This window comes from Pteropus vampyrus, unplaced genomic scaffold (assembly GCF_000151845.1).
Source record: "Pteropus vampyrus isolate Shadow unplaced genomic scaffold, Pvam_2.0 Scaffold186, whole genome shotgun sequence".
In the NCBI taxonomy this organism is placed as follows: Eukaryota; Metazoa; Chordata; class Mammalia; order Chiroptera; family Pteropodidae; genus Pteropus; species Pteropus vampyrus.
Window position 1 is genome coordinate 551,770 of NW_011888967.1, and position 12,862 is coordinate 564,631.

General features: G+C 35.3%; 1 pseudogene; it reads left to right on the forward strand.

Annotated features, from left to right (window-relative positions):
• Window positions 1-12,328: 12,328 nt before the first annotated feature.
• On the forward strand, window positions 12,329-12,447 carry LOC111746402 (annotated as a pseudogene).
• Window positions 12,448-12,862: the final 415 nt, after the last annotated feature.

A 12,862-nucleotide genomic window follows, 5' to 3' on the forward strand; every position in this document is an offset into this window, starting at 1 on the left:
TAAAAAAAAAGAAAAAAGAAAAACAGAAAAGAAAGGGTGCACATAAAAGCTTTAACTCCTATTCTTTGCCTTTTTTGACCAGAATGTGAATTCTGGGCTAAGATGTTGTTGCCAGCTGAACAGCTGAATATTTAGTCATCTCAGGTTATCACACTTTTAGATACATTTGCAGTAGTCAAAAAAAAAAAATCTTTTTTCAAGCTCGCCAATTCCTTGTAAAACTTCTTAGGGTGTCAGAAAAACAACAAGAAAAAGAAAGAAAGAAAGAAAAATTTCTTAGCCACAAAGCACTGTTTTTGGAGCAATGTGGAAATATATGGCAAAGTCCTCCAACTTCTCACTTATAAACACTGTCCCTTGTCATGCACAAATAATAGAATCAAAGCTAACTTTTTTTCTTTTAAACATCTAGGAAATGACTCTATTTGTTTGTTGATGAAGTCTAATGGTTATGTAATAATTGAAAAGAATTTAAAAGCAGTTCATCTCTAATGAAAGAAAACATAATGATGATAATTAAAGCTTATTAGGTCCATAAAGAACCTAACAGATTATCTTGTCTAAAAGCACTTTAAATTTTTATTTAACTTTTCCCTAACATATGGGGAAAGGAGAAACAACTCTCCCATGGCCATGTAGCAAGTCCATAACAAGTCCAGTTTTCTTTTTATTCTTTATACAGAGATTCTCATGTGATCTTAGTTGCGAAATTTGTATCATTATTTTCTTTTTCCTTTCATTTTGTCTAACCACAGGAAGAACAGCCTGGGAATTGAATGTTTCTTTGCCGTGTTCTATCCCAAGTGCTTAGTCTGTACAAAGTAGATAACATCTTGAAGCCACGTTAAAGAACTGGGGTTTGATTAATCATCTCTCAGTCCTGTTACTCTTTTATAATCTTAACTTTCAGTTAAGTTCCTGTTTTTAAAATTTACATTCTCAGGCAACATTCACACTTTATGAAAATAGTCATGCTTTCCAAGGGCTAATTGAAACTCTACAGCTTGTATTACATCTTTTAGCAAAATGATAACATTATTTTATTTTAGAAACAAGCAATGGAGAATTTCAAAGTTATTAATTTTCTCAATCAAATAAAGCTTACAAATATTCATTAAAAATACATCCCTGCTCCCACTTCTGGTATTTATCCAAAGAAACCCAAAACACTGCTTCAAAGGGACACATGCATTCATATGTTAATTATAGCATTATTTACACTAGCCAAGACACTAGCCAGGATATCCAAGGAGGCAATCTGGATATCCATCAACACATGAATAGATAAAAAAGAGATGGTACATATATACAGTGGAATATTACTCAGCTGTAAAAAAAAAAAAAAAAAAGAATGAAATCTTATCATCTGCAATAACATAGATGCACCTAGAGGTTATTGTGCTGAGTGGAGTAAGTCAGACAGAGAAAAACAAATGCTATATGTGGGCTCCAGGCCTGACTAGCCCAAAGTCTGACTGTGATCCAAGGTCTGACTGTGATCCAACGTCTGCCTGTGATCCAAGGCCCATGGCTAGGAATAGGATTCCAGACTTAGAAAACATGTAAACATACTTCAGCTTATTGTATCATGCGTGTGTGGCTGAATGCCACTTTTGTACTCTGCTATGTGAGGAGCCATGCAGTCCCCTGGAGAGCAGAAGGGGAGACAAGAAAGCAGGGCAGGAGAAGTACCCCGTTCAATAGACTATACTCCCCAATAAAACTGCACTTCACAAAAGAAGTGTGCTCCGCCCTGCACAATAAAGTTGGTGCCTGCCATTTTATCCTCACGTCTGCCTTTTATGCATTGGTCCAACTGGGACTCACACCAACGAACCTTCTGGGTCAGGTCAACAATATCCCTGATGCTGCCAATTGACAGTGTAGTGTCAACTACAATTGGTAGTTGAGACTATCGAGCCGCTCAGCCTCTGACACTATATGATTCTACTTACATGTGGAATCTAAAGAACAAAACAAATGAACAAACAAAACAGAAACAAACTCATAGATACAGAGAACATTTTGATGAGTACCAGATGGGAGGGGGGTTGGGAGGATGGGAGAATGGGTGAAGAGTTAAAGAAGTACAAACTAATAGCTGGTGGATAGTCATGGGTATAGGGAGCATGGTATAGGGAATGCAATTAGCATTAATATGTCAGCGGAGGGAGGGAGCAATTGGGGGGATCATTTTACTAACTATATAGATGTCTAACCAACATGCTGTATACTTGAAACTAATTTTAAAAAATCAATTAAAAATAAGTACAAATTAGTAGTTTCAAAATAGTCATTGGGGATGTAAAATAGAACATAGGGAATAGAGTCAATAATATTATTATATCTATGTATATGGTACTAGATTTATCAGGGTGATCACTTCAGAAGTTATACAAATGTCTAATCATTGTTGTACACCTGAAACTAATATAATATTCTATGTTAACTAAAATTAAAAAATAAAAAATCATTAAAAAAGCCATCCTTATTCTATACATAAATATTTATTCCACATCCGTTATGAATTATTGTGGTAGTAGATAAAAATCATGTAGAAAATATGAATTGGATTTGAAATCTTCTTTTTTTAAGATTTAGTAAAGTTGATATTATTGACCTTAAACAAATAGCCAGCCAGATATTTCTTCAGCAAAATGGGTTTATTTGGGAACAACAAAGATTTGCACTTCGGGGCATGCGATCTAATGGTGAACCATTTGTAAGTCCAGAGAATAAAGATGAACTGTTCTTTCATAGAGGACAGGGTAGTTCAGATGGGCTGTTGTAAACAAAAAGTTTATTGGAAGAACCTGGGAGTTCTAAGTGTAGTGGACTTTCTCTGAAGTTGTAACAGTCTTTAATTGGCTGAGTAATTGCCGGAGAGAGAAGATCCTCCTTCTTCCGGATGGAGTAGTAGAGTAGAAAATCATCTTCCCGTTAGAGGTGGAAAGTATGTGTCTTCCTGCTTTGGATAATTGACAATGAGTGGTAGGGTGTGAGAGCTTCCCTTATAGGCTCTCCCAACTCTAATTTGAGGTTTCTGTTTATTAATTTCACAATTTGATCTTTATAAAAATAACTAAAATAGAAAGTGGAAATATCCATGCATTTTGAAAGGTACAGAAAAATACTATGGGACTTTAGAATAAAAATATTTAACATATTTAGAGCATGTAATAAATGCCAGGCAATATTCTAAGGGCTTTACTTGCATTAATCTTTTTTAATTCTTACATCAATGTGAGTAAATGTTATTATTTTTGTACACTTTTTATTGAGAAAACTGAGAACCAGAAGTAAGTGGTGGATCCTGGATTTTAACTGAGGTACCACAAAACTACGTAAGGAACTAACATAATATATTGTCTTCTTTAATGTAATGAACTATTATAATTGTTCCAGTTATAAATAAAACTAAAGAAAGCTGTGTGTCCACAACTTTTGTACATATTATGTTTTAAGATAAATCATAAAATCACAAGGAAGTCATATCTTGTCTTGGAGTACCTGGGAAACAAAATACGGTTACTGTCATTATCTGTATTCAGCAGCAATTCTTTTCTAATCTCTACAGCATTCTAATCTCTACACATGAAACACTGTAGAAATTGACCACGTTAGAGGAGGAAATTAAAAGGGAAAACAAAGTTTACTGTTTGCAGGCAATTCATACAACGGCAAATAACTAATGGGCCGCAGTACCAAAAATATATGCATATCTGGAAAAATATCAGCATCCAAGTTGTTTTTTAAAAAATAAGTAGAACAGAATAAGAATCATATTCGAAGTAGGATCATATAAAGAAATATAAAACTAAGAAGGGACATTTGAAACTCTTCTTTTCCAAGGTTTTGCTTTCTCTGGAAAATAAGTCATTCTTTAGCAGCGAAACATGGCTCATAGATGAAAAGAGTTGAAAAGTATACTCCTTAGGACCAAACATAATACGTAATACTTAACTAACTAAACTTCACAAACAAAAGTACTGATGTTCACAACTGCCCTTTTATCATCTCCTTCTTTATTTATTTGCATGTTCTTTCTAAGATATCTCTTAATAAAATTCAAGATAGAAATGTTGTCAGCTGTTAATTATGTTACTAGCAGTGGGTTAGACTTAATTTAGTAAATTCCACCTTTCAAGGAATAATTGAAGAAATATTGGCTCAGGAAGGTTGTGTCTTTTCTAAGGCCACACAATCAAGATATGGTCTAGGAACTGACTAACATTTATTTATATCTAAAAGAACAGTTGCCTTCAGTAAAGACTTTAATAATCTGTCACTTTTCACAGAATCTCAATAGAAACTACTGCTCCAACTCCTATTTTTGATTCCTGCTGTTTCTGAAACATATAGTTAAGCAGGTTTCATGGTTTGTAAAATAGAATTTTGACAAGATGCATTTTTTTTCATTCAACAAAAATGTAGGATTTGTGTTGAGAAAACAAATATGAATTCCAGACACAACACATTTCAACTGGGCAAAAGATGATAATTTTTTTAAAGAATAAAGAATGATATCATGCCCCATAGCTAGTAATTGTGGGGCGTGCTTTGTAGCCCAAGGCCAAAAGGCCAAAATCTAAAGAGCCCTGAGTGGAATGAGCAATATTTCAGAAGCCTGGGAATCAATCCCAGTCTCACTCTGTCCTCACCCTGTGATTCCCTGCTGGTACCTCCCACCAGTTGAACCCAAGCAGAAGTATCCTAGAGCATAAAGCAGAATGGAAAAGGTAGAGATTAGACCTGGAGAAACTGAAGAAAGATATTCAGCACAAACAGTACAGCACTTTCCTCTATGTAGCTATTGCATAATAGGAAGAGACAGACATATAAACAAATTAAAACAGTAAAGTATTATTGGTTCTATAATAGTATTGTACAGAGTACTTGAGACTCTGTGAAGCACTCGGTCCTCACATTGCCTTCTCTCTATCAACCTACGCAACAGATATCTATGAACCGAAGATACTGAAGATATGGGAAGGACCCAGTGAAAAGGAATAAAAGAGAAGCAATAAAAGGGAGGAATGCTAAGAACATAGGAAAATGTGATGTTTGTTTTCCACATGGAAAAACAGGTTAATAAAAGCCTCCCCTGAAATTCAGAGCAAACAATATTTAGTTACTAACACCTCAGTCTAAGGCTGAATATCCATCCTGACCCACAAAGAAATTATCATTGATCAACAAGATCATCAACATTCAGAATGTTGGAAAGGATCTTAAGACAAAATCTTTTTATATCTTTCCTTCCTTCCTTCCTTCCTTCCTTTATTTCTCTCTCTCTCTCTCTCTTTCTTTCTTTCATTCTTCTTTTTCTTCTCACAATGATTGAACATTTACTATATAGGGTAGTCTTTATAAGGCACTGGGAATAAAATGTCAAGTAAAGTCGACACATTGAATGACATCATAAACGTAGTCTACTGTACATAGCTGACCTGAACCAAATGAACACATTGTAAAATATAAATATAATGTAAGAGAGAATAACCTACCTAGTCTGGGGGTATAGGATGGGGTACATCATGAAACACTTCCCTGAGATAGTAATGTTCTAGCTGTGAATTAATTAAGCAAAGTGTTGAGAAAGAAGAAATGAAAATCAAATCTACATTCAAACCTAAGGAATTTCAAAATCTGATCATTTTTGTGAAATAATAAAGATAATTAATATCAGAAGGACATTTAGGATAGCTGTACATAACTAATTGGAAATATATCTATATAAGAATTATCTTTACATATAATTTTTCTATGAGGAAAAATTAAAACAGTATTCAATTTATAGGAATAAAGAGTCTGAAATAAGAGGGTACTATGCACAGTGAAAGCTACTTCAAGAATATTTGTAATATTTTCTAGAGATATCCAACCTATAATACTAAAAGCAAGAGGAAGATTTTTATTTCAGTCAGAAATTGAAGCAATTAGTAAAAGTGTGAAATCCATAATCATTTGTTGAGCTGATTTTAAAAGTGTTTATCATCACATTTAGTAAATTTCACTATCATAATTGACCATATTCTTCTCTCACACATGGCAGGAAGAAGCACACATGCTCCTTATTGATACCACTAGAAGACACGTGCATTAAACCCCAGGAGCAAAATTTAACTTTAATGCATGTATGGGAAAATCACTTTACTCATAACTATGCACAAGTATAATTACTGAACAAGGATGAAATGGCATGCAATTAAGTGGAATACCCAGGGATCACCCAGGGCATAGTTGTAGAATAGAGGAGACCAAAGGAATAGCTGCTTAGGGAATAGCAAACTCATCTAAGAACAATGTTCCCCTTCCTTCTCTTGTTGACTTTTCAGAGGTGACTGGAAATGTGCCCTCTTGGATTTAGATGAGGAACTACTGCCCTCTCAAACAACCCCTGTCCTCTCTGCCTGGTTACATCTGGATTCTCTCTAATAGACATTTAAGGACTTGGGGAAAAAAATCATCATAACAAAAATATAAGCTGGATTTGTCATGGCATTTTCAGCTCCTGAAAGTTGTATTGGCCATCACAGCAATAGGATGTTAGGTGTAGAGTCACTATGACCTTAGAAATTGACACGCTGACATTATGGGTGATTTGATTACATAGCTATGCTGTAAGAACGGCAATCACATGTCCCAGTTTTCCCAAGATAATCTTAGTTTATACTTATTACCTCAGCGTAATTATTAATAGCACCCACTTCCATTTCCAAAGATGTGCTTATTTAAATGATAAATTGGACTGTCACTCTATCAATAAGGATAATAATATAAGGACAGCATGCTGGGAAAGCATGCTATTAGATTGAATTAGTGTTTTCAAGGGAATAAAATTAAATTCTAATCAATACATCTATATTTTCTCTGTGTACTGCTTGGCAGCAAATATGAATACCCAAGGAGAGATACTGGACTAAAATTTGATATATTTTTTTTAAATTATATATGCTGAATAAAATTCCAGTCGTACTTTGGGACAGTAAGAAAGTTTTCTCCAGCAGCTTGAGAAATAAGTGCCATTTTCTAAATTTCTTAATCAGAATTTTAATTTGTCTCAGATCAGTTGGGATCATTGTACAGCTTCATCATTACAGTGATCTTTATATGCATTGGCTTATTTTCTCTCCACAGTCAATGATACTCTCATAGTATGCTAATATATGACAAGGGAGGTGTATGACCTCTGTTATCCCACTGCTGTTCAGATTAGGATACTCTGATCTTCTTCACTTCGTGACACCTGAATGGACTTACTGGAATTCATGGGCATTTTAAGTAAATAACCATGAAAGAGAAAAACCATTATATCCCACTTCACTAATTGACTTTCTACACAGATTTTACTTGATTTTTGTCTTAAAAAATCTTTTTAAATTCTGCATTTTTGTTACTCATGACAAGAAAAAAGAATTCTGAGATGTTCTAAGTTAAATTTCAGTGGCAGGAGCATGAGAGAGACAGAACAGTTAGTCTGTTAATAGATGTGGGCCATCTGACAAAAAACTGCTCATAGTCCTATTATGTCTATTGGCACTGTGAATTAATTTCCACAATTATCCAAAAGAGAGTAGCTAGGTGCCACTAACCTCCAGGAGTCTCCACTTCTCTTCTACACATGGACTTTCTGGGATGCTACCCACAACCAATTAGCAGGAGTAGACCCTTCTCTTTGCTGACTCTGCGCCTATCCCAGAGCTGGCCCCACTTCACCTTTTCCCACCTTCTTGGTCTCTAGCTAATGTTAATTCTTTCAGGACCATTTATTTCTTTCTCCCCTCTACTTGATGTATAAAAACACTCAACAACTCCAGGATGATGGACATGTATGTCTTTTCCACCTGGCCACGCTGTTGGTGGTTTAGACTCATGCCCCAAGACTGGTCTTCTTTTTAGCTCAATAAAACTTTTTTTTCAAAAAGATTTTAAGCCATGGCAGTTAAAATTTTTCTTTAACATTCACATAAGATTCCATTGAGAGCTAATGTCATGTTAGTATAATTCTTTGCATGAAGTAGAAGGTAAGCACAATTTGAACAAAAAATTACTAAATATACTTACAGATCCATCTATTCTCTGTCTTGAAATCATGACATCTATTCTTTACCAAAAACTGATATGGAGATTTGAGGGAACTAAACACTTATACTAAAAGAGAATATCTGAAATACTTTCTACCTATGGCTCAAAAAATAGTAGTTGAGTCCAACACAGCTGACATGAATCAGGAGATCAATTCAGTATGGAGATCTAAGACAAAAAAAAAAAAAAAAAAAATAAAAACAAAAAAAACCAGCATGTGATTTATTTAAGTAATATAGTATTAAAATCTATGTTTTATTTCACCCAAAGAAATAAACAAATCAGATGTAAATAAAAAGAGCGAACTATGTTTCTGCTGAAAAATAAACCAAGAACAGAGTAAGACAAACAAAAGTGTAGCTAAAAACTCTCATCATGGGGGGTAACATTTATTTCTAGATAAATACGCCATGCTCTTTGGATTTGACTCCAATACCTATTTATGTAGATAGAAAGAGAAGCAACCAAATGTCCCCCTTCGCCACTTCAAGGAGTAACTGCTGGGAAGATGCAATTACAGTCAAATTGCTTACACCTTAAACCCCAGGTGCTCTAGACGGATGGACAACCCCTACAGTGTGAGTCTGTAGCTCTGAGACTCAGGGGAGTGGAGAAGGCAAAGCCATGACAGATATGTTTTGTAAGAGAGAAAGCAGAAAGACCTTCAAAGTTAGAAGACTAAAGGCCCGTGAGAGTGGGTGAGAGCCCTATAGCAACAACAAAAGTACATCTAAAAAAAAAAAAAGCCTAACATGCATTTGTTAGGGTAGAATCAAAATACAAAAGAAAGAAAAGATGTATGCAGGGAGGAATATTATATAAATGAAAAGGATGAGTCATTATATGTACAGGTTTTACAGCAGGACTGAGGGTTATAAATACAGAAAATATTTTTTTGAGAAACTGTAATGCACAAGACTCTATGATGAAACAAAAACGAATCAGACACATAAAGCCCCTGCTCTTTGAAGAAAAAGGTTAGCTAGCTTATAAATAAACAACATGGGAATATAAATACATTGATTGACAATAGCTTAAAAATAGAAAATGTCTTCAAGTGAATATGCAGTGGTTTGAGAGTTCTAGCATCACACTTGCTAAATTTAGATTCCTGATTCTACCATTAAGTAGTTGTATGACTATACGCAAGTATTTAAAACTATAAAATGAAAATCATGAGTATAATCTTTATATGATTACAGTGAAGATTAAATTAGATAATGCATATAAAGAATCTAGTACCCTGCGTGAACATTCATATAGAAGTAGTTATATTGTTTGTCCTAACTGTCCCTATGGAAGCCTACTATCCCTCAAGTGTTGATTTTAATAAATGCAAAATACGAAGTTGATAATACCAACACATCTGACAAGACTAGTGTAGGGGAGGAAAAATAATTTTCCCTCTACCTTTCTAAGCTCTTAGCTAAGACCTTCCCATCCTTTCCCCCACTCCCGCCCCACAATAAAAGACAGATTAACAGTAGAAAAACAGAAGTTTAGTAACATGTATATCTCCTGTATACATGGGACACCCAGGAGAACTGAGTAACTTCTTTAAATAGCTTAAGCCACCACCTTAAATACCATCTCCAGCTAAAGACTAAAGAACACGTTGGAGGGTTGGGGAGCCAGTTACAGGAGACCATCAGGCAAAGCACAGCAAACAAGGGTAAGGTCGTTATGCACATTTAGGTCTTCGCCTTCTCCATAGGTAAGAGTTTAGACATTTAGTCATTTTCCTCTTCCTGGTACAGAGAGGAAAGCATATTTTGGGGCGGCAAATTCTGCTCACCTTCAAAGGAAGGTAATAAGTGACGTATTATAAATGATCTTTATGATGCACGTGTACAAATGAGTTAGTTATCAATAGAAAAAAAAATGCCCATTAGATGAATTTTTTGATAATAAAAACTTCCCAATATAAGTCAGTTTCTATGGGATAGAGATTTTTCTTCCCTAAGATCAACCCCATCCTTGGATCTTTACAATAGGTTTTAGTCGTTTGCAAGGTTTCTATGCAAATCTCTACAGAGGAAATCCCAAATGGGCTATGAAATGGTATACCTTGCCCTTTAATTGATTTTCAGATAGAGAGCACTGCCCAGGGAGTCATGCAACACACACACTCCTGTTGAGCCATTCTCCTTTATCTAGATTACCCTTGATGTGTTATCAGGAAACCCTGCAGTTCTCTCTCTCTTCAGGGGATCATTTTTTCCTTTGGGTGGAGATGCTAGGGTTTTACAGATAACACAGTTGGGGGTTTTCATGGCCATACCTCTTACAACCACAAACTGAGAAGCAAAACATCTCTTTCAGCTAATATAAGTCAGTACCATAAATTCTAGCAATATCCTATTCAACACAATATATACTCTTTTAAATAAAGCACTTTTATTTTTTCATTTTATTTGTCAACACACTGATGCTCAGGATGATTTACTCAAGAGCAAACACTATCAGATACCTGTGGTTTCTCTGTACTGCCTCAGGGGACTTCGAAACCACCACCTCAGATCTCAGCACTTCAAAGAGTTTCCCCTGAAGCTATGTTTACAGCATAAGCTAAAAAACAAGGTCCTGCTTGCCTTCACACACCTTTTCGCCACATTAAAATCCAAGCTGCACCAAAATAACCACTCTCTCTGCATCAGTTGGTGGTGGATTTGGGGGTGGCTGCCATGCATTTTAACTTTTTAAAATCACAAACCACAAGCCAAGTAAAAAATGATCTACGTGGACTTTTGCCAGATCTTATATCTAATACTTTTCTCTCGATAGCATATAGCTCCACCTTATGGTAGGAAATTATTTAAAGTTGAGACAGGACATGGAAGGCATAATGGTGGCATGCATTTTTTTTTTCCATAGAATCATACTTTTCCCTCCATTTCAACTGTAGCTGCAATTCTACAGGCAGAAGAGACAGGGAGGAAATTCTATTTGTCATCCTTGGGGGTCTATAAATGCCTGGCACTAAATCTAGTTAACTGCTTTGAGCACAAGAGTGGCTAAGGAGACAAAGGAAGAATTGGTTTATAAAGCTATAAAAGAAAAATAAAACATGTACTTTAATATTCTGGTTATTAGTGCTATATTAAGTTTCTCTGTGCTACTTTATCACCTTATCTCTCCATTCACCTGTAATTTCTGTCTGGTCCACCCTTTCTCTTTGCTTGTTTCCAGTGTCAACATGTTAACTCCTGGAAACCAGGAATCAGCTACTGCTGGCCTAAACAGTGAGTCAGTTTTTTTTTTTTTTAGACTTTTCAAAACAATATCATAAATACATGCTATTTCTGTATCTCATTCCTTTACAGCTGTGTTCCCAGTAAGCTGGCTAGTGTGCTTTTTCTCCGACTTTCTCACTGAGTAAATTGGATATGTTAGAAATATGTTAAAATCTCATAGGGAACTTCTGAAACTTTTTCACATTCATTCAAAGAACTCTATATTTGAAATTGTGGAAAAGAAAAGGGGATTAACTTTTGTTGCCATCCTTTCCATGTGCCTGTAACTCTGTTAGGCAATGGAATGTATTTTATTTGACTTAAACCCATAGCTATCTGCTAAGATATTCACATTTCCAATTTACCTATAACATTCTAGCAGTTTTCCCAAGGTCAGGATGCTAATAAATCTTGCTACAATGGTACACCACATTTTTCTACCACATCTATTGGCTGAGCCTTTGGGAAAACAGTTTAATGGCAGGTGAACATTTAAGCATCTTTGCAATCCATTGAAAAGATAGCTACTTTGCCTATAAGCTTTTTCAGAACAATAAAGTTAGAGAGAATCTTAGCAGAACCTCATATATCTTACTCTATCCAAATAGTAAGGATTTACCGAGTACCATTTATAGATAGGAAACTATATAAGGAGTTATAAGAATATAAACAAAAAGGATATTGCTTCTCTCCTCAGTGGTACTAATGAATTAACTCATGAGACAAACATTGATAACCAGTTGTGTTCCTGGCAATGAGAGAGAAGCTGAAGCTTCCTCTGTAGAAGGCAGATGTGTAAACACCTTCTATTAAACTCACTAATAACTATCACTATTACAGGAGAAAAGATTCAATACTTTCTAAGTGAGAGAAAGGGGAACAGGAGCTTTGAGAATCTTCACTGGGGAAGTCTCACTGGAGTTGGATCTTTAGGAAGCATCTCTCAGGTATCTTACTTCACATTACCTAATATCAAATAAAACAGCTTCATTTAAACATGGCATTAAGTCTATGGCCATGCCACCCTGAATGTGCCTGATCTTGTCTGATCTTGGAAGCTAAGCAGGGTCAGGCCTGGTTAGTACTTGGATGGGAGACCACCTAGGAATACCAAGTGCTGTAGGCATTAAAAATAAATAAATAAATAAAAATTTAAAAATAAATAAATAAACATGACTTTAAATGACATTATCTACGTTTAATCTAGGTATTTTCTGTGGTCACTACCCCAAAATATCTAGATTAGTATAATACAAATTTTCATCCTGTAAATTAGAGAAGTCTCAATAGTTTCTTGATGATTTCTGCAAATTCTCAGAGTGCTTACCACTATCATATGGTCAGCTTTGAATCTAAGCTCCCACATCCACTTACGTAGTTCATTTGAGGGACTATCTCACTATCCTGTGCTTGCTATTCCTCTAAGATGTAGAATCCAGTTTTTTTCCCTTATTTCTGTTGTGTGAATACTTCCATGAGGAATTTGTGAGTACATATACAATGCACTTTGGGGATGGAAGATAGGTTTGGGAAAATTAGAT